The sequence below is a fragment of the Ictidomys tridecemlineatus genome, unplaced genomic scaffold (assembly GCF_052094955.1).
Source record: "Ictidomys tridecemlineatus isolate mIctTri1 unplaced genomic scaffold, mIctTri1.hap1 Scaffold_69, whole genome shotgun sequence".
NCBI classification, from domain to species: Eukaryota; Metazoa; Chordata; class Mammalia; order Rodentia; family Sciuridae; genus Ictidomys; species Ictidomys tridecemlineatus.
In genome coordinates, this window is record NW_027524892.1 from 345,544 (window position 1) to 371,274 (window position 25,731).

General features: G+C 52.1%; 1 long non-coding RNA gene and 1 pseudogene across 2 annotated transcripts in view; one reads left to right on the forward strand and one right to left on the reverse strand.

Annotated features, from left to right (window-relative positions):
* LOC110597385 (1-phosphatidylinositol 3-phosphate 5-kinase-like) overlaps positions 1 to 3,555 on the forward strand; it is a 29,854-nt pseudogene extending 26,299 nt beyond the window's left edge. Inside the window, exons 9-12 of the transcript XR_013433822.1 lie at positions 167 to 324; positions 1,456 to 1,566; positions 2,691 to 2,837; positions 3,377 to 3,555. The product of XR_013433822.1 is annotated as a 1-phosphatidylinositol 3-phosphate 5-kinase-like (transcript). The remainder of the gene's footprint in view (positions 1 to 166; positions 325 to 1,455; positions 1,567 to 2,690; positions 2,838 to 3,376) is intronic.
* Positions 3,556 to 10,238: 6,683 nt separating this feature from the next.
* On the reverse strand, positions 10,239 to 21,737 carry LOC144374417 (uncharacterized). The gene is made up of 2 exons (XR_013433823.1): positions 11,576 to 21,737; positions 10,239 to 10,287 (listed from the first exon to the last, which is right to left on the reverse strand). It is a non-coding gene; the product is annotated as an uncharacterized LOC144374417 (long non-coding RNA).
* Positions 21,738 to 25,731: the final 3,994 nt, after the last annotated feature.

Here is a 25,731-nt window from a genome sequence, read left to right on the forward strand (position 1 = left end):
TTCATAATGTTTTGAACAACCAATAAAAAAAAGAATCTTTAAAAAAATTAGTTGCTCTAAAGAAATGCAAATCAAAGTTTCTTTTATGAATGTGAAAATCACAGGAAAGCATCTGTACAGGTAAATAGCATTCTTATGAGTAACACTTGCTCTCAATGTATTGCAGGACAGTGTTCAGTTAAAGGACCTGTGGAAAAAAATCTGCCATCACAGTAGTGGGATGGAGTTTCAGGATCACCGGTACTGGCTGAGAACCCATCCCAATTGTATTGTAGGAAAGGAATTGGTTAACTGGCTAATCCGAAATGGTCATATTGCTACCAGGTATTGTGATCTTAAGAAAGAGGTTTTGATATTATTTGTTAATTTATTTTAAATGAGGACACATATTTGAAAATATAGGGATAACATTTCTTTGTAGATTCCCTTTTTTTAATGTATTTGATGGTTTGGGGGAACTAATTAGTCAACCTTCCTTCCATCTGGTTTTCACCAGTAGAGAATAGTTGGAAGGAGCCAAATATGGGGGGGGGGGTCAAAGTTTATCTTATTAAAAGTAGAAGCATGTGGTAATTCCTCAAACTTAGAACTCTTTAGTAAAGCAAGATTGGAGAACGTAGCTAGATTCTAAGGTTAAAAGATTCTTCTGTTACTGTTCTCCAATCTAGACATTATAACCTGTGTTGAGAATTGGATTTATAAGCCATGTCTGGAGGATAACAAATCAAAAGAATAACAGAAAGGACCTAAAACCTTTCAAACTAACAAACATATTCCCGTAGGTTTTACAACTTGCTCAGATGAGCTGCTTCTCCTCTTATGAGAAGAAACAAATGTTTAAATAAGTAAAGAGAGAAATAACTTTAAACAGGGAAGAACTGGATTCCAATTTTTTGCTATATCTCTTTAGTTTTGTGCCTTTAGTAAAATTATTCAATCTTTTTATGACTTGAGCCCTTTAGTTCCAACATGGGAGAAATATTTTGGTCCTGTGAATAAACTTTGGGAAAGAAATAAATGTTGATTAAGTGTTTTATAAACTGAAATGCCCCATAATAAAATGTTTCTTTCATACACAGATAAACACATGCATATATTTTATATCTATATCTGTAATATTTACTGTTTTTTCACCAAGACTGTAAGTTCTTTGTAGGAGGCATGCTGTTTTTAGCATGTTTTTACTCTTCCATTAAGGAGAGAGGTGCGTGCATGCATTGAGTATTTCCTGTAATTAAAATAAGGTTTTTAGGACTGCCTTACCATAGGTTCTCATCCTTTACTATGGTATCTAGAGGAATTTTTTAATTTGCATCCAGTCTTCCCAGTCTCTCCTTATCTGTCCAAGGATAATTTGAAATTCGAACTCTGAACTGGAAAAAAAAAAGATTATGTCTTATACTATAAAATTATTCTGACTTTTAAAATATTTCATGTTTCTTGCTCTTAATTCAGGGCACAAGCTATAGCAATTGAACAAGCAATGGTTGATGGACGTTGACTGGATTGTGTTAGTCATCATGACCAGCTTTTCAGGGATGAGTATGCACTCTACAGACCATTGCAGGTAATCTTCATTTTTTACTCCTAATGAGAATGTAACAAGCTTGTTTTGAAGTCTTTCTTCATCAGTGAGAATAAAAAGTAATTGAATTAACCAAAGAAACTTTTTTTCTAATAGATTTTCCTTGCTGTTTGAGGAAAGTTACAACTTTTTTTTGTATTGAGCTATACCACTAGTCCCAATGCTGTTTTTTCCTTTTTAAATATTTTTTTAAAGTAAGGTAATAATGATGAAAACCTGCTATTAGGATTAAATACTTTATTTGGTGTGGTTTTGCTTAAACTTGGCTTAGTTTTATAATTAACTTATAGTTTATTTGTCATTTAATAGCTTTCAATTTTACTGTTTATGTTTTTATAACTAAAAGTTGCATGTGTAACAAAATGATTGAAAAATAGAAAGTAAATAGAAACAGATTTTGACTCTTTAGTACTATTAAACTGTGTACTGATGATAAAATAATATCTTTTTTTTAACTCAAGGGAAATGAAAATTACTTAAAGATAGAAAATTTTAAAAATATTTATATAACCATATATGTATATTTATATATATAAAATACATACACACACTAAATATTTATGTTGTGTGTGTATGTTTACTAAATAACTTTAAAAAAATTTTTTTTGAGGTATTAGTGATTAAATTCATGTCTGTCCTGACCCCTGCCAGGCAAGTGTTCTACCATTGAGGCACATCCCTAGCACCTAAAATGAGAAACTCAGTAGTTAGAAATGACCCTGAAGACTGGTGTATATTTGTTAAAGTATGACAGTTATTTTTTCAGGATGTGACCCAGAGTTTGTTTAGGGTTAGACTAGGTGCTGTGTTGTCTTTTCTGATAACTAAAGAATGACATAAAACCCTGTAAAATCTATATCAAATAAATATTGTGTTTGTAACATGCTAACCTAAGACTTCTAGTTAATTAAAATTACAGTTTTAACAATGGAATTGCCTGTATGATAATATTTTATAGCTTAGTTCTTGTTAATTTGTTTATTTTTCTAAATAAATTTACTCAGTTATGTTTATAAAAATATTGGGTACAATTTAGTTCTTGTGTGATACCCCCAACATTGTTGACATTGAGGGTCAGTTGCTTGGATCCTGTCTTGATACTTTCAAGTACAGAATTTTCTGAGACACCTTCTCCGGACAGTGACTCCGTGAATGCTGTGGAAGGACACTCTGAGCCATCCTGGTTTAAAGACAAAGTTTGATGACAGCGACACAGAACAGATAGCTGAAGAAGGTGACGATAATTTGGCTAGTGAGTTTTACTTTCTAACATTTTAGTTTTTATGGATCATTATGTGTGTATGATAAAATGAGTGCCTTATTTATTTCATTGAAAAAAAAATCTGCTTTAAAATTTATGGCTTCAACCAGATGTAAACATCTAGTAGCAATCCTTGTCTTAGATACAGTGTTTTTTTGAGATACTAACTTGTTAGGCAACTGATGTTTTCAGATTTTACCGTAGTCTATAGTTTGCAGCAGCTTAAAAATAACTCTCAGCAAATAATATCATAGCAGATAACTTTCTCACCTCTTTCCTATGATATCAGGCTTTCTTTCTGCAGAACCTCCGATATACTTATTCATTTTAAAAATTGATTTTATATTTAATTTTGTTCAAATTTTATTAAGTCTACACAGAAGTACATGAAAATACTGTATCCATTTTGGTATTGCACATTGGGCTTGTATATTAAAAAACATTTTTCTCCTTTCCTCCAATACCCTGATAAAACCCATTTTTACTCCCCTCCTCTCCCTATATTTCTGTCCCCTCCCCAACACTAAAAGATTCTGCCAGTCCTAGCAAGCACACCTCAGTCATCAGTTTCCAGTCCACAGTGGACAGTGACTCAGCTGCATCTATCAGCCTGAACATGGAGCTGGACAACATGAACTTCCATATCAAGAAGCCCTCCAAGTACCCACATGTGGCCACTCACCCTGCTGACCAAAAAGGTAGGAGGTAGTCACTATCTGGAATCCAAATAGGCTGGAGAGCTGGGCTCTCATGCCAGCTTGTCCTTCTGGCTTCCTCTGTTCCAGTATGGCTGAGGGGATTTGATGTGGGTTTCGTTTCACCCTTTCTCATTTTCCCCACACCTCCTCCCTACACCATTTTGGTTGGTTCTTTTTGTTTCTTGTATTCTCCCTCAGTATCACCATGCCCAGTTTAAAGCTTGTAGTTTTTTAAAAGGACCTACATCTGACTGTTCTTCCCATAATGTGCAACTTCCAAGATGGCATTTCGTTGCATTTATAACATGGATGTTCTGCTCTATTCTTTTCTCTTTGTTTAACATTTTAAATCCTATTCACCTATGCTATTTTATAATTACATATTTATTTAAACCTGTTCAGATGATTGAATTAAATTGGGTGAGATTATTCACAAATTTAAAACATCTTTCTACTGGAGTTTAAAAGGCCTATTATACATACAGTATATTTACTAAAAAATTCTTCTCTAATAAAAAGTGAATTAATTTGTTATTTTTAGTTATGTTGATATTAGTCTACTTATATAATAATAATAATAATGGCCGTATCCAAATTGCATTTGATGTAAAAGGAAAAATTAGATAAATCATTTTTAAAATCTAAGATAGCAGTACATAAAAAATAAAAGGCCACTGGATGTATGACTACTTGGATTGAATGTTTGTATGTGAATACCAGATTTCATGCATTTTTTGAAATATCAATTCAATCCATTTTTTAAAATAGAAACCTGTTATATTTTTTATTCACCATATAGTCTATTCATGCATCATCTCTATATATGTAGACCCAGGGTACACCTATTTTAATCCCCAAACCCTAAATGATAGGGTTTCAGAACATGATCCAAAAAATGGTGAAAGAAATACGCATGTCACCTGCTCCATGTATTGCTTTCATCACATCATCTTCTGGACACAAAATGCAAAATTCACACTTAACTTATTCTTCTATCAAAGCCTAATTTTAATAAGAGCATGGACTACTAAAATCATCTATATCTGTGTTGCTTTTTGTTTTCACATTTCAATCCTATGGTGAGTATACACCTGTTTCTTTTTAGGATAGGGAAATTCAACCACCCCCCTGTTCAAAATATCCCTGATCTTGTCACTCATTTTGTACATTCCAGATCTCCTATCATCACAATTGATATCTATTTCCCCAAGTGCCTTGTTGTGACAGACTCTTCATGTGTGCTGACATTCCCATTTACACTCTAAAAGAAATTCATTCCATTGCAAAAAGGGCCTTTTGTCCAAATCCTAAACTCACACTTCTTCCTTACCCTACGCTGGAATCCTGCCTACTATCTCAATTTCACTGGAAGTTCTCTTTTACATTCAGTAGTCCCAGGTACAAGATCTTATGCCATTGTATATGGATTTAGAGGATTCAACTCTGCAGAGCATAAATCAAAACTATGTATCCAAGTCAAGGGCCCAACACCCTTGTGTGCTTCAGATCTTACCTAGTTTTCTCTTTTCATACTTACATTTCACCTTACATTCTATAAATATCCCAGTTGCCCAATACCCGTATTCATCCAGCAGAATGACTCCTAGCCCAAATTGAACCTGATATGACCCTTAACCCTACTCTGTTCCCTCCATCTATTTTCACATAACAGCAGGTACTGAGTTCATCTTGCCATGCAGGTATGTAGGGAATTTTACAGCTGCTGAGAAGCTCAAAGGTAGATGCAGAAATGATCCCTGGAGCGAATGTAGGCAGCTAAATAGGACCTGTGAGGTCTAAAGTCATCTTCCATGGCCAAAAACCCAGTCAAGATGAAGGGATGTGGCTGAATCAGCCTCCCTCTTCTCAATGCAGGGAAGATGGACATAATCAGGTTTGTGTGGGTTTCTGATCCCAGGCTCCTAGGGTATATGGACCTTTATGTCTTGGGAAAATGTCCCAGGAAGGTGGGGCAGCCTCCATCTCATGGGACCCTTGGAAACAACTGTTAGGAAAAAGTGGTTGCCAAGACAGTGACCTCATTCACTTCGCTGAAGGAAGTGACCTCACCTCACTTCCTTGGTGATGGAACTCTCTGAACTTGGGATCCAGGAGTCGAGGCACCCACAGGCAGTTCCAGTCCCAGTGGGCTCACTTGTTTTTCTGTACCAAGGCCAGAGTCATTCTTTATTGGCACCTAGTGATGTGTGGATAGCCAAATGCCTTGAATGCTCTGAACAAGGGCCTTACCTGAGAAAGAAGTATTGGCTCATTGCTGGCTCCTGACAACTACACAGAGATGGCCAAGGAGACAAGAGCTGAGACAGGACAGGCCACTGCTAAGGAAAATATCTTCACCCACCAGTCAGAGGACAGAGTGGATAGATGCAGACCAAATACAGGGGTAGTTTGTGTGTCTTAGTGGATGTGTTTTTCAATTTCTCGTTTTGTCTCATGTTCTGAGAGCATGAATGAAAAACGTATTTTTTGTTCTTGTTATTGTTGGTTTGAAATGGACTGTTAACTATTGAGTCTTTCTATGTCAGTGGATCCCATTGGGTTTGTGGTTAAAGAGAGTAGAGAGAAGAATGCAGACGTGAATGTATCCTGTCTAGTGGAAATCTTTGCAGGACTCCTCATGGCCAATTTATGAATGGACTGCTGGTTGCCTTGCAGATGGGCAACACCTACCAAGATCCTAAGTTCCTGTATTCTTCCCGAATTTTGGCCACTCTCTGAAGGGGTTCCTGGTTTTGTGTCCAAGATGTGTACCACCATCAAGCTCTGTGACATGGCCATGGACTGGATTGCTGAAGGGAATGCCAAGCATCTCAGAAAAGTCAAAAATTAGCGTGACTGGTAAGGATCTCTCTGGAGAATCCCTGCTTGGATAGATAGCCACCCAAGTTGCATGATTAGGAGCTGTCAGTGCCACAGTGTTCAATTAAAGAAAAGTATTTCTCCAGGCTTCTTTCCGCCCTATTGTTCTGTTCCCCTGAATGTCAGGGAGGTGTTTGCCTTCAGGCACTTTTTTGGGAATCCTCAAGAAAACAGTTTCAAATGGAAATGAAGAGGCCTAATCTGTGCCTCTCAGGTAAAGTGCTTTGTAAAAGCTGTGTCTGAGTCAGACTCTTGGCCCTGTGTGTGGCTGTGAATTACATTCTAGGCACCCAAGGAAACTGAAGAAAAATCCCATGTGTCCATCCAAATCTAAAAGAAAAAAAAAGAAGTGTAATATTGGATGAAGTCTCTTGCCTTACTCTGGTCAGGCTCCTGACCCTGATGAAGTAAGAACAGGGATCCTCTGGGTCAAATGAGTTTTTGCAAGCCCTCCAGGAACTAGCACTCAGGTGTTTGGGTTTTTTCATGAGTTCAGTACCCATAAAGAATCTACCCCTGTCATTCAGGAGGCCTCTAATTTGAGAAGCAGAACAGTATTAAGTAGAGGCCCATTTTATCTATCCTGTTTCTCAGTAAAAGGCTCCAGGCCACCATGACATTTGGCACGTGATGGGCATGAGAGCTTACTTTGCACACCATCTTAGACTAGTCCACCTATGCAAGCCCCCAGCCAGAATGTTATGATGAGTGTCTGTATGGAAGAAGATGAGGGCCATGTGGGAGTGTCTTTGTTAGAATAGTGGTCTTTTGTGTGGTGGTTGGAAAAGATGACTGGGTCTACCTCAGCTTGAACTCTGTTGTGATGCCATTAGAGACTGAGTCCTGGAACTGATCTCAGAGAACACTTGCCATGAATTGTGTTGGGATTTTCCAAAGCCAGGCATTAGAGGAGCCTTTGGAAACTGAGATCTAAGCCGAGGGTGGCTTTCTCCACAGCACTGGGAATCTCGGCCAGGATTTCACATGATTTTGCTGTTAAAGCCTTTTCAGCTCTAGTTGAATAACTTCTAAGAAGAACTGTACATAATCTAGACATGTTTTAGGAAATTAAGTAGCTGTCTGAGGTATGTATGTATTATTCATATTAAGAATACACTATATTTATGTATTCTTTATGAAGTGATTAGCTTTGATGAGATATGTGCAATCAAATTATATAAGTATTATTTCCTCAATATGTGTAATATTTCTCAATTTTTTTTTGTTTTTGTTTGGAAGTAGTGAGGATTGAAGCCATATCTCCAGACCTTATTATTTTTTTGTTTTTATTTGTTGAAGCTGGCCTCAAAGTTGTGATCTTCTATCCTCCCAAGTAGCTGGTATTACTAAAGGTGCAATCCACTCTACCAAGTAGAGCATTCTCGGGATAGGTAAGTATTCATTAGACATCACCTAATGAGCTATGCAGGGTGATATATCCTTTCAATTTCAGAAACACAGGAGGCTTGTGGCATAAGGATTGAAGTTTGGAAGCCAGGATTGGCAACTATCTCAGTATTAAACAACAACCAAAAAAAAACTGGGGATGCAGGTCAGAGGTAGAACACTCTTGGGTTGTTTTCAGTGCTGACAGCAAAATCAAACTATACAAAAAAGAAAATCACCAACTAAATTTCTTGCCTATGTTCCTAAAATGTATATACAATAATTATTCTGACATTTATTTAATATTTTTACTAAAACAATTAGATGGAATAAGTGTAAACAAGTTTTCTGAAGCAACACAATCTAAAGAAGTAAATTAGGCCAGGTGTGCCTGTAATCCTAGCAGCTCAAAAGGCTAAGGCAGGATGATTACAAGTTCAAACCCAGCCTCCATAATGGTGAGGCACCAAGCAAATTAGTGAGACTATTTTTGTTAGTAAAAGTCAAAATAGGGATGAAGATGTGGCCCATTAATTGATTGCCACTGAGTTTAATCCCCAGAACTCCCCCAAAAGAAAGCAAGTACAAAATAGTCAAGCAGAAAATTCATTTGCTTCTTAAAAATGTTTGAGAAGAAAATTTCAGTGAACAAATTTGTTGGAATCACACCTGAAAAATCAAAAGCAATCTGAAAGTAGATGAAAGTGCTCAGATGATAGCTGAAATCATTGGAAATTAGTAGCACTTGTGGAGGAGAATGAGATTGGATGGTTCCAGAAAATCTCCTTCTCCCACATGCCTCTTTGGTAGTCCCTCCTGCTTTTAAAAGATTAAAGGAAAGTGTGTGGGAACTTGAAGTGAGAAAAAAAAAACTCATTGATTAGTTTTGATTCTTATGTAAGGACAAAATAGTAAAGGTTGGAGAGTTGAACGACTTGTATCAGAGCACACCACGCAGCCAACAGGTCTGCAGTCAGATTCACACCCAGGACTGTGGGTCTCTGAAGGTAGCTCTGCCTTCAGGGAGGTGGGCACTGGCACTGGCTGAGTCCCCTCCCAGGACACGCTGCTTGTGGTAGGGCATGAGCTGTATTTGGCAGGCAGGCAGGTGGGATTGGTGAAGCAGGGGTGCCTTCAGGGTTGCAGCTTTGAGGTGGAGTCTGTCCCTGCATGTGGGGTTGCAACGGGGGTGCCTCTGAAGTTGGCAACAGAACCGCCTCCGGCCCTTCCTCTAAGAAGAAGGGCTGTCCCTGTCTTTCTGGGCCTGTGCTCATCCTGCACAGCTCCCCATAGCCTTGGGCTGCTCCTTCATTATCCTCCGAACACCCTGCCCTGGGCCGGGTGCACCAGGCAGGAGGAGTGGGGGCTGATAGGAGCCGCACAGACCTGCCTCCTCCTCAAGGACAAAGAGCAGCTGCTCTCCTTCCTCTGCAAGCTCCTCCCTCTGCAGGCTGAGTGCCTGAGAAGGAAATGCCAGCCCAGCGCCAGGCTCTGCACTCAGTACCTGCAATTTGCACAGGGGGAGTTTAGCTATTTCAGACAGCTGAGGTGCTCCTGATACCTGAGCAGAGGGAACATGCAGATGCCTCCTTTCCTCCTCCCACACTAGGAATCCAGGGCACAGGGCAGGGTGAACTTCTGATGAAGGTGACATTGGTTTAAAATAGAAAAATGGTGCTAGTAATTTTAAAGGCTGGACAGATAATTGGAGAATCCAAAAGACAAATGCAATACGAACATCTCAGCAGTGCCCAGCAGAGGCCTTCCTGGCCAGGGCTGCCTGGCCTCGAGGGGCACAGAGGGCTCCCGAGACCCTGTTGGAATGTGGATTCTGATTAGGTGCAGGTCTGGGGTAAGGCTGGCATTTTGAAATGAAGATTCTATTTTTTGTCCCTGGAGTCATAGCGGGTCCTAAGGGGGCCTTCTTCTCTTGGGCAAGTCCACTCTGCACAGCTGAGGGCAGCAGTCATTCAGGGTCCAGCTGTGGTCAGGGCCTGAGTCCCTGTGCCTGCCCCACTCGCCTCTAAGAGACAAGCTCCACAGACCCCGGCAGCAGGCCGGTCCTGCTCATTGAGCACTGCAGGGCTTCGGGGGAGCTCATTCTGGAGACACCCCGATGTCTCCTGGGAAAACTGTCTAGAATCATTGCTCAGTGTCCCCAGAACCAATGGTGCCTTTGGTGGAGACCTGGACTGGGACCTGGAAAATTGATCCATGGCCTGCCCAACCCCAGGGCCCTGGGGCCTGTGGCCTTGCAAGATTAGGACACTGATGACCCTGTAGCTCCAGCCCCAGATGCAAGATTTCTAATTATTTTTCCAATAATTTGTGGTTGATGCCCTGTTACCCAGCACCATGACAGCCACGTTGTAGGTGACTGAGCTCCCCAGAAAATCCCACAGGCACTGAATTTCATCACTAGAGGAAATGTTCTGCTACATTTTATTTCCTCTCTGTAATATTTCTGTTCCGGGACCCTGAAAGGGAAGATATTAAAAATATTAGTTCTCAGCAAGATGCCGCATCTTAAGAAACACAGAATGGTCCAGTCCAGTGTCTGCTGATCTTTCAGCCCTGTCCCTCCCCTAGGTCCCTGGGCAGGGACTGCACTCAGTTTGACACACAGAGGGACAGACTTGGGGCCGGTGTCTGCAGGCTGGCTCACCGCACGGCCACCCACAGCTCTGATGCTTGTGGAGGCTGCTGCCCGTAGCAGCACCTTAGAACCTTCCGGCAGCCTTGGTGGTAGGCGTGGCTACTACAGCTTTCCACTTGAACTTGATGAACTGGAGCTGGCCTTGGCCACCCTGGGAACAGGCTTCCCTGTCTTATTCACACCCCCTGGCCAGGATGGGGCACAAGCAGTCCATCTGGTTCCCATGGGGACTCTCTCCCATGCTGGCTGCACCAGCTCCCCTGGGCGGTGACAGCCCAGGCACTTCCACACCCTCCAGTGGAGAAGAAAACCCGCCTGAGCCAGGAGCAAGGAGAGACTTTTGGTTTTAGTCTCAGACTTGCTTTGAAGGAATCTCTGGTAAGGACAGACCTGTAGTGGCACCTGACTGTCCCCATGGTGGGTGTTTTTTTTTTTTTTATACTCTTTAAGTGTCCCCTGGCCTATGATCACCAGGAATGTGGGCAGCCACTCATACTTCATGGCTGGCAGAATGGGGACATGGGCAAGGGTGGGAGCAAAGCAGAGCTCTGAGTGGGGAAGCAACTGCCCAGGGCTGTGCTGCACACAGAGGTGAAACACACTGCAGTCAGTGTGGCATCAGGAAACCAGAGCCCACCGGAGGCTGTGAGCCCACTACAGAGGCTGCCCATCACGTGAAGGTCTCTGGGAGCTGTGAAAATGTTCAAGGCAGAAGTGATGGCACTATTGTCCTTGTAGGCATGAGCTTCAACTGCCAGGGGTACATAGACCCCAGAGCGGACAATGTCTCTGCACAAGAGGTACAAGAGCCTCTCACCCAATGTCCAGCTCCCACCTCCTATCTGCAGAGCCCCCCCGCTATGGAGGGTACCTGGATACCAATTTCTCAGCCTCTTTCCTAGGAGACATTGTCAATCAAACAGGAGAGCCACCTGGAGCCCCAGGACCATCTCGGCACCCTAAGAGAAAGAACCTGGGACTCCTCTGAGACGTCAACCTGACTTCCTGGAACATCTGACCAAACTTCACAATTGTACGCTCTGTCAGCAGGGTGAATACACCACACCAATCCAGAGACACACCTGTGGTGGCCCAGGTAGTGAGCTCACCTCCACAGCCACTGTGGCTCCAGAGGTGGGCATGGCAGGGTGGGCACGGCAGGGTGGGCATGGCAGCAACTGAAGTCTGAGAAGCTCGGGGCTGAGCTACTCTGGTAGCAAAGTCACCCTGGTCCCTGGTGCGTCAAGGAGCAGCAGCTGCCACAAGAAGGGAAGCCCACTGGGTGCAAGCCCTTCTTTATATGGCCAACGTGGCTCTGGAGCGATGGGACAGGCAACAGGCTGGCAAGGTGGCTGTCGCTCCAGAGGGCTCCTGAGCCATGGCCAAGGTGGAATAAATAGCTTTAACTAAAGTCTCAGAATAATAAGGACAATCAGGGACACTCCCCAGGGAGCACTGGCAATGACCAGCAGGGGAGGAGCTGGCCCTGCAAGGGAGGCCAGGCAGGTGAGCAGGGAGAGCAAAGGCCCAGCCCACAGGACAGGCAGCATGGCCCTCCCTGTGGGCACTGACGTCCAGCCTGGGTCTGCTGACCCTCTCCAAGGTAAGGGAAAGGGTGGGCATGCGCTCTTTGAAAGATGGATTGCAGGGTGACCTGCTGCAGTCTGAATTTCAGTTTTATTTATGCAGAAACCTTGGAAAAAGCAGTCGTGTCTCTGTCTTGCTTTCCTGAACCACAGCATGGGGTGAGAGCTTTTCCTGCTGCCTGTTAGGGTTAGGATTGGATGAGAGAGTGGACTGTGGGTCAGCATAAACTTCTGTGGACAGGTGAGATGCCATTCCCAAACCAATGTGTGCTTTCCTGGGTTGGCACGTCTTGTGCAGCAGGGGTGTCACATCTAAGGCTGAAGATGGCACTGCCTGGGTATCTTCAGGGGCAATTGGCACCCACCTGATCTCAGAGACTTCAGGGTCACTGGACATAACTCAGGGCAGCTGCTTCTTTTTACAGATCGGGAAATGGGGCCAGGACAGTGAAGGAGACCACGGCCCAGTGGCTCACAGGCGGGGGCTCTTCCTCCATGACACACCTGTGTCCCCCTGAAGGCTCCTTTCCCTGCTGTGCCAGGATGACCCGACAGCCAGACACATGCCCTCGTGGCAATCCCTGTCCTCCTGTGGCCCTCCTGGGCTGACCGTCTCCCTACAGAACAAGATCATGTTGTGAGTAGCAAAAACCACTCCACACAAATGCTACAGGCACTTGCTGGGGCGAGAGTCCAGGGAAGTGAGAGACCGAGGACCAGAGGGGAATTATGGTGGAGAGCACACTGCTCTCAGATAGATGCAAACCACTGGCCTGAACCCAGTGCAGCTGCACCTCCTCACCTCCCTCTGTCTGCAGGAGGCGACCTGTGGACATACCTGCCACCCGTAGCTCTTCTTCTGCCCACCTCTAGGGACCACCGAAGTGCGATGGGTCCATGTGTGCAGATCATGCTGACTTTTAAGGACCAGGGCCTGATGGGCAGACGCAGAGCAGAGAGGTCTCCGAGGAGAGAGAAGCAGGAACCAACAGAAAGCATGACCCATTTAGATTGTGGGAAGGAAGACGCTGTGTAGGAGGGACCCTGAGGGTGCTCCGAGCTGAGTAAATCAGGCCAGCAGGGCAGAGGCTGGTTCTTAGGCAGAAGTCCACCGGGCTGAGGAGGGGCTGGTGGCAGTGCCTGGCCTAATTTGGGGGACCTAGATTGGGGAAAACCCAGGACACCACAACTGTTCCACACAGAGAGAACGCCGTGGTATGAAAATGCCTCTCTGTGCTTGCCTCTCCTTCAAGTAGGGCCTCCAGGGCAGAGACCAGGCCTCTTAGAGCATCACCAATGACCACAGCAGCCATTTCCTGTATTCCTTGTGCAGTTCCAACACGCTGCCCTCACGTTGCCTCCTCAGCTCAGGTTTGGGAGGGCGGAGACAGACACGTGTGGGAGGGCGGAGGTGCCTTAGGTTCCTTTCCCACATGGAGCAGAGACCTCAGTGACTGTGGGCTCTGCCCACGGGGAGGGGCAGAAGGAGCGCCGGCTCCTTCCCTGGTTGGGTCGGCTCCTCTGCTCCCCCCACATCCTGCCTGGCATTGGGGCTGGCAGGAGCGTAGGGAGCTCTCACCATGTCCCTGGCATGACTGAGCTGCCAGGGAACCCTGAGCACAGCGTTCCTAAGTGAGTTCCTTCCCCCGGGGGGGCAGGACATTGTCCTCAATGCCCTGCCTCCCCGGGGGGACAAAGTCCTTGGGACACTGTGGAAGTGAACACAGAGCACTGCCCAGCACAGAGCCCACCTGGGGGCCAGTTCTCCCTGTGCTTCCCCATCTGTGCCAAGGGCACCGATGCTGGCCACGGCCAGTGCTCTCTGCCTTGCCCTTAGAGGCCGCAGCACTCCCAGGCCAGCCATGACAGCAGAGTGGCTCCCCCATGCCAGCCCTGAGAGTGCTGCAGAGGCTCCCTTGGCCTCTGCCCTCTGGTGACAGGCTCTCTGTGCACAGCCAGCCCACGGTGAGGTGCTGAGGCTGCAGTTTGAAGGCCATTCCCATAACTTTTGAGAGAACTGGCAGGTTGGAAATGAGCCCATAGTTCAGATAGATTGTCAGGCAATAAGGAAAGTCATTAGACAGGGAATGTCTGCAGCTGCTTTAACCTGAGCAGGACCTGCCAGGTGTCCAGGGGAGTCAGCCACTGCTGAAGCAGGTCTGTCTTCCCCATGTCCTGAAGGCCACGCGGGCCAGGAAGGCAACCAGAGGTCAGCAGCCCCAACCCCCTGGTTGCTACTGTCTCCTGCGCGGGGCGCCCAAGCCAAGCTGGGAAGGCAGCGGCCCTCCTGTTCTGAGAGCCAGCATCGACAGGGACCAGCAGCTGGCTCGGCAGCTCCAGCCACAGACCAACTGGGGAAGCGGCAAGTCAGAAAGCAGGGACAAGAGCAGGCTCCAGGCTGTTTAGAGGCCATGAGTCCACAAAGCACAGCTGCGGTCAGGTTCGTCCACAAGGGCAGCAGCTGTCCCCAGTGCCCAGGAGGGGAGGAGGAGCTGCCCCGGGAAGCTGGGATTTGGCCGCCTCCCACACCCAGACCTACCTCCAGCTCCTGGGTCCTAGGAGAGCCTCACAGGCAGGGCACGGCCACATGCTCGCATACCCCCCTCACACTGCAAGCAACAGGGTGCCCCCCCCCCCCGTGCTGTGGGAGCCATGAGAAACTGTCCAGGACTCAGAAACCACCACAAACACTGGCTGGTGACACAGACTTCTGTGCGACAGATGATGTGGCACCTGAGAGGACACACATGGCTGACAAAGGCAGACCCAGCAGCTAAGGTCTTGCTCCCACACTGGGTTCGTCCACTCCTCAAGGCTGCTCCAGAGGCCCCTTCTGCATGAAGCTTCACCGCCCACCAGGCCACCTTCATGCAATTCTTGGAGCTACAGTGAGCGTAGTGCCCTCGCCACGTTTCCTAGTGGCTGGCTGCCCAGGTAGCCTCCCGGTGATGATGAGCTGGCACGACATCTCACTCACGGCACCCTGTGCCTGGCACAGTTTGCCCATCGTCTGAGGCTGCAGGGGAGTCCTGACCTGACCTCTGCATTCCAGGGAGGCCGAGGGTGCCCAGGGGTCGCCATGTCCACTGGACTCAGCAGTGGGTGGGAGGGTGGGAGCACCAGGAGGGTCTTCACAGCTGCCACACAGCAGGAGCCGCGCAGGGTCCATGGGACAGGGTGCCTCTTCGATGGCCGCAGCAACAAAGCTGAAACTGCAGAGCAGCGTCCACACTGGGAACAGAGGATCATGGGGATGGGCCAGGCCCCCCTACACGCTCAGCAGCCTTGCAGGTGTCGAAGGAGTGGAGGGACAAACCTCTACTGTTCTTGAGGTCAGTGTGACCCACATCTTGGTCCCCAGGAAAGATGGTGAGCTGCACGGTGTCCACGCTGAGGTCCTACATCCCACGACGACCTGTCCTTGTGTGTCCCACCGCCATTTGTGTGGCTCTTGGATCCTCCCAGTCATCTGCGGCTAAGTCCTGTAGTGTCCAATTCTTGTCCTCTCCAGTTTCCTACTCAATTCGATATGCTGCGGAGGGAAGTGTCCTCCCTTCTTCTGCCCTTGCTCCTGGCCATCTGTCTGGCCAACCCACTGGCCTGCACCCAAGTCTATCCTTGTCCCTCAGCCCCACTTGGGATAATGGGAAAGACCAATGCCTCTGTCCTTGGTCCACTTGTGCCTTCAGCCTTGAGACCCATAGGTCTCCTCAGGTGTCCACCTAAAGCCCTGCTGTCCCTCTACTCCAGAACTCCCTCAGGGATGCCAGTGCCCACCCTCCACACTCTGCAGTCTGGCTTCAGGTTCTCGCCTTTCCACCTGATTGCCAGGACACCCCATCCTCAAGTCTGGTCAGTCGGCCCCGTGCACACCCTGCCTCTGAGCAGCAGCTCAAGCCACACTGGAAGGGCCTGGCCTCTGGGGTGGGCTCTGCCTATCCCTGAAGTTTCACTGGAAACCTTCACAAGGATGTCCTCCGGCCATTCCACCCACAGGCAGCTCTTCCTTACAGCTCTGAGGTCAGCACAGACCCAGGAGGGGCACGGTGAGAACAGAGGCCCTGTGGGGCCCTCCTAACTGCCACCTTCAGTGTTCTGTTAGGGCCTAGGAGAGAGATCCCAGCCTCAACTGCCCAGGCCATCTCCATGCTGCTCCAAGCAAGAGCTCTGAGGGTGTCAGAATGGCTGCGGAGTGCAACATGGGCCTCTCCCCACTCTGGGTGCAACAGCAGGTGGGACTTAACCTCCCAAAGAGACAAGTTCCCACCTGCTCCTGACAATAAAGAGAGACAGGGTCCTCCCACATGCATTCAGCCCCCACTACCACCCATAGTTCCCTGCTGTCCCTCAGTGCTCAGCCCCCACCTCCACCCATAGTTCCCTGCTGTCCCTCAGTGCTCAGCCCCAACCTCTTCCCATAGTTCCCTGCTGTCCCTCAGCAGTCAGCCTCCACCTCCTCCCAGAGTTCCCTGCTGTCCTTAAGTGCTCAGCCCCCACCTCCTCCCATAGTTCCCTGCTGTCCCTCAGTGATCAGCCCCACCTCCACCCATAGTTCCCTGCTGTCCCTCAGCGGTCAGCCCCACTTCCACACAAAGTTCCCCACAATCCCTCAGCGGCCAGCCCCCAGCTCAACCATAGTTTCCGACTGTCCATCAGTGGCCAGCACCCACGTCCACCCATAGTTCCCTGCTGTCCCTCAGCGGGGAGCCCACACCTCTACCCATAGTTCCCTGCTGTCCCTCAGCGGTAAGCCCCCACCTCCAACCATAGTTCCCTGCTGTCCCTCAGCGGCCTGGCCACACCTCCAACCATAGTTCCCTGCTGTCCCTCAGTGGTCAACCCCCATCTCCACCCATAGTTCCCTGCTGTCCCTCAGCAGCCAGCCCCCATCTCCACCCATAGTTCCCTGCTGTCCTTCAGCGGTCAGCCCCACCTCCACCCATAGTTCCCTGCTGTCCCTCAGTGTTAAGTCCCACTCCACCTATACTTCCTTGCTGTCCCTCAACGGTCAGCCCCTACCTCCTCCCATAGTTCCCGCTGTCCCGCAGCGATCCGCCCGCACATCCTCCCATACTTCACAGCTGTCCCTCAGCGCTCAGCTCCCACCTCCACCCATAGTTCCCTGCTTTCCCTCAGCGGCCAGCCCCCACCTCCACCCATATTACCCTGCTGACTCTCGGAGCTCAGCCCCCACCTCCGCACATAGTTGCCCTCTGTGCCTCAGCGGCCATCCTACACCTCCACACATACTTGCCCGCTGTCCCTCACCTCTCAGCCCCTGCCTCCTCCCATACTTCCCCGCTGTCCCTCAGTGGTCAGCCCCCACCTGCACCCATAGTTCACTGCTATCCCTCAGCTCTCAGACCCCCACCTCAACCCAGAGTTGCCTGCTGTCCCTCTGTGCTCAGCCCCACCTCCACCCATTGTTGCCTCCTGACCCTCAGCTCTCAGCCCCCACCTCCACCCATAGTTCCCTGCTGTCCTTCTGTGCTCAGCCCCAGCAAGCCCGCACCTCCACCCATAGTTCCCTGCTGTCCCTCAGCAGCCAACTCCCACCTCCAACCAGAGTTCCCTGCTGTCCCTCAGCGGTTAGCCCCCACCTCCACTGACAGTTCCCTGCTGCCCCTCAGTGGTCTACTCCACCTCCACCCATAGTTCCCCGCTGCCCCTCAGAGGTCTACCCCCACCTCCACCCAGAGTTCCCTGCTGTCCCTCAGCGGTCAGCCCTACCTCCACCCATAGTTCTATGCTGTCCCTCGATGCCCAGCCCCCACCTCCACCCATAGTTGCCTGCTGTCCCTCCTTGCTCAGCCCCCACCTCCACCCATATTTCCCTGCTGTCCCTCTCTGCTCAGCCCCCACCTCCACCCATAGTTCCCCACTGTCCTCAGGGGTCAGCCCCCAACTCCACCTACAGTTCCCCTCTGTCCCTCAGCGGTCAGCCCCCACCTCCACCCACAGTTCCCCGCTGTCCCTCAGCGGTCAACCTCACCTCCACCCATAGTTCCCCATTGTCCCTCAGCGGTCAGCCTACACCTCCTCCCATAGTTCCCTGCTGTCCCTCAGGGCTCAACCCCCACCTCCACCCATATTTCCTTGCTTTCCCTCAGTGGCCAGCCCCTACCTCCACCCATAGGTCCCTGCTGTCCTTAAGAGCTCAGCCCCCACCTCCCCCCATAGTTCCCTGCTGCACCTCAGTGGTCTACCCCCACCTCCATCCATAGTTCCCTGTTGTCTCTCACCAGCCACCCCCACCTCCACCCATATTTCCCTGCTGTCCCTCAGCGGCCAGCCCCCACCTCCACCCATCGTTCCCTGCTGTCCCTCAGTGGTCAGCCCCCACCTCCACCCATATTTCCCTGCTGTCCCTCAGCGGCCAGCCCCCACCTCCACCCATCGTTCCCTGCTGTCCCTCAGGGGTCAGCCCCACCTCCACCCATCATTCCCTGTTGTCCCTCAGGGGTCAGACCCCACCTCCACCCAGAGTTACCTGCTATACCTCAGCGGTAGGCCCCAATTCCACCCATAGTTCCATGCTGTCCCTCGGTGCTCAGCCCCCAACTCTACCCATAGTACCCTACTGTCCCTCAGGGGCCAGCCTCCCCTCTGTCCCTCAGTGGACAGCCCCCACCTCCACAAATATTTCCCTACTGTCCCTCAGAGACAAGCCCCCACCTCCACACATAGTTCCCTGCTGTCCCTTGGTGCTCAGCCCAAACCTCCACCCATAATTCCCCCTTATCGCTCAGGGTCAGCCCACAACTCCACCCAGAGTTCCCCGCTGTCCCTCAGCAGTGCGGCAACACAACCTCACATAGGTCCCCGCTGTCCCGCAGCGCTGAGGCCGCACCTCTTCTCATAGTTGGGTGCTGTCCCACAGTGGGAAGCCAACACCTCCTTGCATAGTTCCCCGTTGTACCACAGTGGTCAGCCCCACCGCCACCCAGAGTTCCCCGCTGTCCCTCAGCTGCCAGCCCCCACCTCCTCCCATAGTTCCCTGCTGTCCCTCAGCAGCCAGCCTCCACCTCCACCCAGAGTTCCCTGCTGTCCCTTGGTGCTCAGCCCCCACCTCCACACACAGTTCCCCGCTGTCCCTCAGCGGTCAACCCCACCTCCACCCATAGTTCTCCACTGTCCCTCAGTGATCAGCCCCCACCTCCTCCCATAGTTCCCTGGTGTCCCTCAGCAGTCAGCCCCCACCTGCACCCATAGTTCCCTGCTGTCAATCAGTGCTCAACCCCCACCTCCACCCATATTTCCTTGTTTTCCCTCAGTGGCCAGCCCCCACCTCCACCCATAGTTCCCTGCTGCACCTCAGTGGTCTAACCCCACCTCCATCCATAGTTCCCTGTTGTCTCTCTCTCCAGCCACCCCCACCTCCAACCATAGTTCCCTGCTGTCCCTCAGCGCCCAGCCCCCACCTCCACCCATCATTCCCTGCTGTCCCTCAGGGGTCAGCCCCAACTCCACCCATCATTCCTTGTTGTCCCTCGGGGGTCAGCCCCCACCTCCACCCAGAGTTTCCTGCTGTCCCTCAGTGGTCAGCCCCACCTCCACCCATAGTTCCCTGCTGTCCCTCAGTGTTCAGTCCCACTCCACCTATAGTTCCTTGATGTCCCTCAGCGGTCAGCCCCCACCTCCACCTCTAGTTCCCTGCTGTCCCTCAGCGGTCAGCCCCCACCTTCTCCCATAGTTCCCTGCTATACCTCAGCGACCAGCCCCCGATTCCACCCATAGTTCTCTGCTGTCACTCGTTACTTAGCCCCCACCTCTACCCATAGTACCCTGCTGTCCCTCATGGGCCAGCCCCCCTTCTGTCCCTCAGTGGACAGTGACCACCTCCACGAATATTTCCCTGCTGTCCCTCAGAGACAAGACCCCACCTCCACCCATATTTCCCTGCTGTCCCTCAGCGCTCAGCCCGCACCTCCACCCGTAGCTCCCCGCTGTCCCTCAGAGCCCAGTCCCAACGTCCACCCATAGCTCCCTGCTGTCCCTCAGTGGTCAGCCCCAACCTCCACCCATACTTACCCGCTATCCTCGGAACTCAGCCCCCACCTCCACCCAGAGTTCCCCGCTGTCCGACAGCGGCCAGCCCCAAGCTCAACGCACAGTTCCCACCTGTCCCTCAGCGGCCAGCCCCCACCTCCACCCATAATTCTCTACTGTCCCTCAGCGCTCAGCCCCCACCTCCACCCGTAGTTACCCGCTGTCCGTCAGCGGCCAGCCACCACCTTCTCCCATACTTCGCCGCTGTCCCTCAACGGTCAACCCAACCGCCACCCATATTCCCCGCTGTCCCTCAGCGGCCAGCCCCCACCTCTACCCATAGTTCCCCGCTGGCCCTCAGCGGCCAGCCCCCACCTCCACCCAGAGTTCCCTGCTGTCCCACAACGGCCATGCCGCACCTCCTCCCATAGTTCCCTGCTCTCCCTCAGCTGTCTACCACCACCTCAAACTGTCATTCCCTGCTGTCCCTCAGCGGTCAGCCCCCACCTCCACCCAGAGTTCCCTGCTATCCCTCGGTGCTCAGCCCCCACCTCCAACGATAGTTCCCCGCTGTCCCTCAGCGGTCAGCCCCACCTCCACCCATAGTTCTCCACTGTCCCTCTGCGGTCAGCCCCCACCTCATCCCATAGTTCCCTGCTGTCCCTCAGCGGTTAGTCCCCACCTGTACCCATAGTTCCCTGATGTCCCTAAGCTCTCAGCCCCCACCACCTCCCAGAGTTCCATGCTGTCCCTAGGTGCTCAGCCCCACCTCCACCCATAGTTGCCTGCTCTCCTTCCGCGGTCAGCTCCCACCTCCTCCCATAGTTACCTGTTGTCCCTCGGCGCTCAGCCCCCACCTCTACACATAGTTCCCTGCTGTCCCTAGGTGCTCACCCCGCACATCCACCCATAGTTCCCTGCTGTCCCTCAGTGGCCAGCCCCCACCTCCACCCATAGATCCCTGGTGTCCATAAGCGGCCAGCCCCCACCTCCACGCATACTTCCCCGCTGCCCCTCAGAGGTCTACCCCCACCGCCACCCATAGTTCCCTGATGTCCCCCAGCAGCCAGCCCCCACCTCCAACCATACTTCCCTGCTGTCCCTCAGAGTTCAGCCCCACCTCCACCTACAGTTCCCTGCTATCCCTCAGCGGTCAGCCCCTACCTCAACATAGAGTTCCCTAATGTCCCTCAGCGGTCAGCCCCCACTCCACACATAGTTCTTCCCTACTGTCTATCATCAGTCAGCCTCCGCCTCCACACATAGTTCCCTGCTGTCCCTAGGTGCTCAACCCTCACCTCCACCCATAGTTCCCTTCTGTCCCTAAGCGGCCAGCTCCCACCTCCACCCATAGTTCCAGGCAGTCCATCGGTGCTCAGCCCCCACCTCCACCCATAGTTCCCCGCTGTCCCTCAGAGGCCAGCCCCCACCTCCTCCCATAGATCCCCGCTGTCCCGCAGCGACCAGCCCCCACCTCCACCCATAGTGCCGCACTGTCCCTATGCGGCCAGCCCCCACCTCCACCAGCGGCCAGCACCCACTTCCTCCCATAGTTCCGTGCTGTCCATCAGCAGCCAGCCCCCACCTCTTCCCAAAGTTCCCTGCTGTCCCTCAGTGTTCGGACCCACCGCCACCCATAGTTCCCCGCTGTCCCTAAGCGGCCAGCCCCCACTTCCCCTCATAGTTCCCCGCCGTCCATAAGTGGCCAGCGCCCACCTCCCCCCATAGTTTCCCGCTGTCCCTCAGCAGCCAGCTCACACATCCACCAATAGTTCCCTGCTGTCCTTCAGCGGCCAGCCCCCACCTCCACCCATAGTTACCTGCTGTCCCTCTGCGGCCAGTCTGCACCTCCACACATAGTTTCCTGCTGTCCCTCAGTGTTCAGCACCACCTCAACATACATTTCCCCGCTGTCCCTCAGCGGTCAGCCCCACCTCCACCCATAGTTCCTTGTTGTCCCTCAGCGGCCAGCCCCACCTCGACCCATAGATCTCTGCTGTCCATAAGCGGCCAGCTCCCACCTCCACCCATAGTTCCCCGCTGCCCCTCAGAGGTCTACCCCCACCGCCACCCATAATTCCCTGATGTCCCCCAGCAGCCAGCCCCCACCTCCAACCATACTTCCCTGCTGTCCCTCAACGCTGAGGTCCCACCTCCACCCATAGTTTCCTGCTGTCCCTCAGCGCTCAACCCCCACCTCCACGCATAGTTCCCTGCTGTCCCTCAGTGTTCTGCCCCACCTCCACCTTCAGTTCCCTGCTATCCCTCAGCGGTCAGCCCCTACCTCAACCTACAGTTCCCTACTGTCCCTCAGCGGTCAGCACCCACCTCAACACATACTTCCCTACTGTCCCTCATCGGTCAGCCTCCACCTCCACACATAGTTCCCTGCTGTCCATAGGTGCTCAGCCCCCACCTCCACCCATAGTTGCCTGCTGTCCCTAGGTGCTCAGCCCCCACCTCCACCCATAGTTCCCCCCCTGTCGCTCAGGGGTCAGCCCACAACTCCACCCAGAGTTCCCTACAGTCCCTCAGCAGTCCGCCACCACATCCTCACATAGTTCTCCGCTGTCCCTCAGTGCTCAGTCCCTCCTCCCATAGTTGCGTGTTGTCCCACAGTGGTGAGCCCACACCTGTTTGCATAGTTCCCCGCTGTCCCTCAGCGGTCAGCTCCACCTCCACTCATAGATCCCCGCTGTCCGTCAACGGCCAGCCCCCACCTCCACCCATTTTCCCTGCTGTCGCTCAGGAGTCAGCCTTACCTCCACACACAGTTTCTTGCTGTCCCTCAGCGGTAAGCCCCACCTCCACCTATAGTTCCCTTCTGTCCCTCAGCGGTCAGCCCCCACTTTCTTCCATAGTTCCTTACTGTACCTCAGCGGCCAGCCCCCAATTCCACCCATAGTTCCCTGCTGTCTCTCTGTGCTCAGCCGCCACCTCTTCCCATAGTACCCTGCGGTCCCTCAGTGGCCAGCCTCCCTTCTGTCGCTCAGTGGACAGTCCCCACCTCCACCCATATTTCCCTGCTGTCCTTCAGAGGCAAGCCCCCATCTCCACCCATAGTTCCCTGCTGTCCCTCAGCGGCCAGCCCCCACCTCCACCCATAGTTCTCCGCTGTCCCTAAGGGGTGAGCCCCAACTCCACCCACAGTTATCCGCTGTCCCTCAGCGGTCCGCCCCCACATCCTCACATAGTTCCCTACTGTCGCACAGTGGTCAGCCCACACCTCCTCCCATAGTTCCACTCTGTACCTCAGCGGCCAGATCCACCTCCTCCCATAGATTCCCCGCTGTCCCTCAGCCACCAGCCACACCTCCAACTATCGATCCCTGCTGTCCCTCAGCGACCAGTCCCCACCTCCATCCATAATTCCACGCTATCCCTCAGCGCCCAGCCCCCACCTCCACAAAGAGTTCCCCGCTATCACTCAGCGGTAAGCCCCCACCTCCACCCAGAGTTCCCTGCTGTCCCTCAGCGGCCAGCACCCATAGTTCCTCCCATAGTTCCCTGCTCTCCCTCAGCCGTCTACCACCACCTCCACCTGTCATTCCCTGCTGTCCCACAGCGGTCAGCCCCCACCTCCACCCAGAGTTCCTTGCTGTCCCTCGATGCTCAGCCCCCACCTCCACCCAGTTCCCTGCTGTCCCTCAGCGGTCAGCCCCCACCTCCACCCATAGATCCCTGCTGTCCCTCGGTGCTCAGCCCCTACCATCACCCATAGTTCTCGGCTGTTCCTCAGCGGTCCGCCCCCACATCCTCACATAGTTCCCCGCTGTCCCTCAGCGGTCAGCCCCACCTCCGCCCATAGAACCCCGCTGTCCCTCAGCGACCAGCCCCCACCTCCACCCATAGTGCCGCACTGTCCCTCAGCGGCCAGCCCCCACCTCCACCAGCGGCCAGCACCCACATCCTCACATAGTTGCGCGCTGTCCCTCATTGGCCAGCCCCCACTTCCACACAGAGTTCCCCGCTGTCGCTCAGTGGTTAGCCCCCAACTTATCCCAGAGTTCCCTGCTGTTCCTCAGCAGCCAGCACCCATGTCCTCCCATAATTCCCTGCTCTCCCTCAGCCGTCTACCACCACCTCCACCCATAGTTCCCTGCTGTCCCACAGCGGTCAGCCCCCACCTCCACCCAGAGTTCCCCGCTGTTGCTCAGCCGTTAGCCCCCACCTCCTCCCAGAGTTCCCTGCTGTTCCTCAGCAGCCAGCACCCACGTCCTCCCATAGTTCCCTGCTCTCCTTCAGCTGTCTACCACCACCTCCACCTGTCATTCCCTGCTGTCCCACAGGGTTCAGCCCCCACCTCCACCCATCTTTCCCATTGTCCCTCAGGGGTCAGCCCCACCTCCACCCAGAGTTTCCTGCTGTCCCTCAGTGGTCAGCTCAACCTCCACCCATAGATTCCCGCTGTCCCTCAGCGACTAGCCCCCACCTCCACCCATAGTTCGCACTGTCCCTCAGTGTCCAGCCCCCACCTCCTGCATAGTTCCGCGCTGTCCCTCAGCGGCCAGCCCACACCTCCACCCATAGTTCCTGGCTGTCCCTTAGCGGCCAGCCCCCACCTCCACCCATAGTTCCTGGCTGTCCCTTAGCGGCCAGCCCCCACCTCCACCCATAGTTCCGCGCTGTCCCTCAGCGGCCAGCCCCCACCACCTCCCATAGTTCCTTGCTGTCCCAAAGTGGTCTAACCCCACGTCCAACTGTCATTCCCTGCTGCCCCTCAGCAGTCAGCCCCCACCTCCACCCAGAGTTCCCTGCTGTCCCTCAGCGGTCTACCCCCACCTCCACCCATAATTCCCTGCTGCCCCTGAGTGGTCTACCCCCACCTCCACCCATAGTTCCCTGCTGTCCCACAGTGGCCAGCCCCTACCTCCACCCATAGTTTCCTGCTGTCCCTCAGCGACCTGCCCCACCTCCAGCCATAGTTCCCTGATGTCCCTCAGTGCTCAATCCCCACCTCCACCCATTGTTCCCTGCTGTCCCTCAGTGGCCAGCCCCCACCTCCACCCATAGGTCCCTGCTGTCCCTCAGAGCTCAGCCCCCACCTTCACCCATAGTTTTTTGCTGCACCTCAGTGATCTACCCCCACCTCCATGCATAGTTCCCTGTTGTCTCTCACCAGCCAGCCCCCACCTCCACCCATAGTTCCCTGGTGTCCCTCAGTGCTCAGACCCCACCTCCACCCAGAGTTCCCTGCTGTCCCTTGGTGCTCAGCCCCACCTCCACCCATAGTTGCCTGCTGTCCCTCAGCGGCCAGCCCCCACCTCCACCCATCTTTCCCTGCTCTCCCTCAGGGGTCAGCCCCACCTCCACCCATCGTTCCCTGCTGTCCCTCAGTGGTCAGCCCCTACCTCCACTCATAATTCCCTGCTGTTCCTCAGTGGCCAGCCCCCACCTCCACCCATAGTTCACTGCTGTCCCTCAGTGTTCAGCCTCCACCTTCTCCCAGAGTTCCCCGCTCTACCTCAGTGGTCATCCCCCACCTCCTCCCAGAGTTCCCTGCTGTCCATCAGTGGTCAGCCTCCATCTCTCCCCTGGCTCCACGCAGCGGCCGAGGGGCATCCTGTATTCACACTGACTTCATTAGAACCCTGGACATCGGAACTCTATCTACAGGGATTTTGCCCCAACTTTTCTGACTTTAGAATCTACCCAGGTACTTGTCAGGGTGTTTAGTGGTGACATTCAGG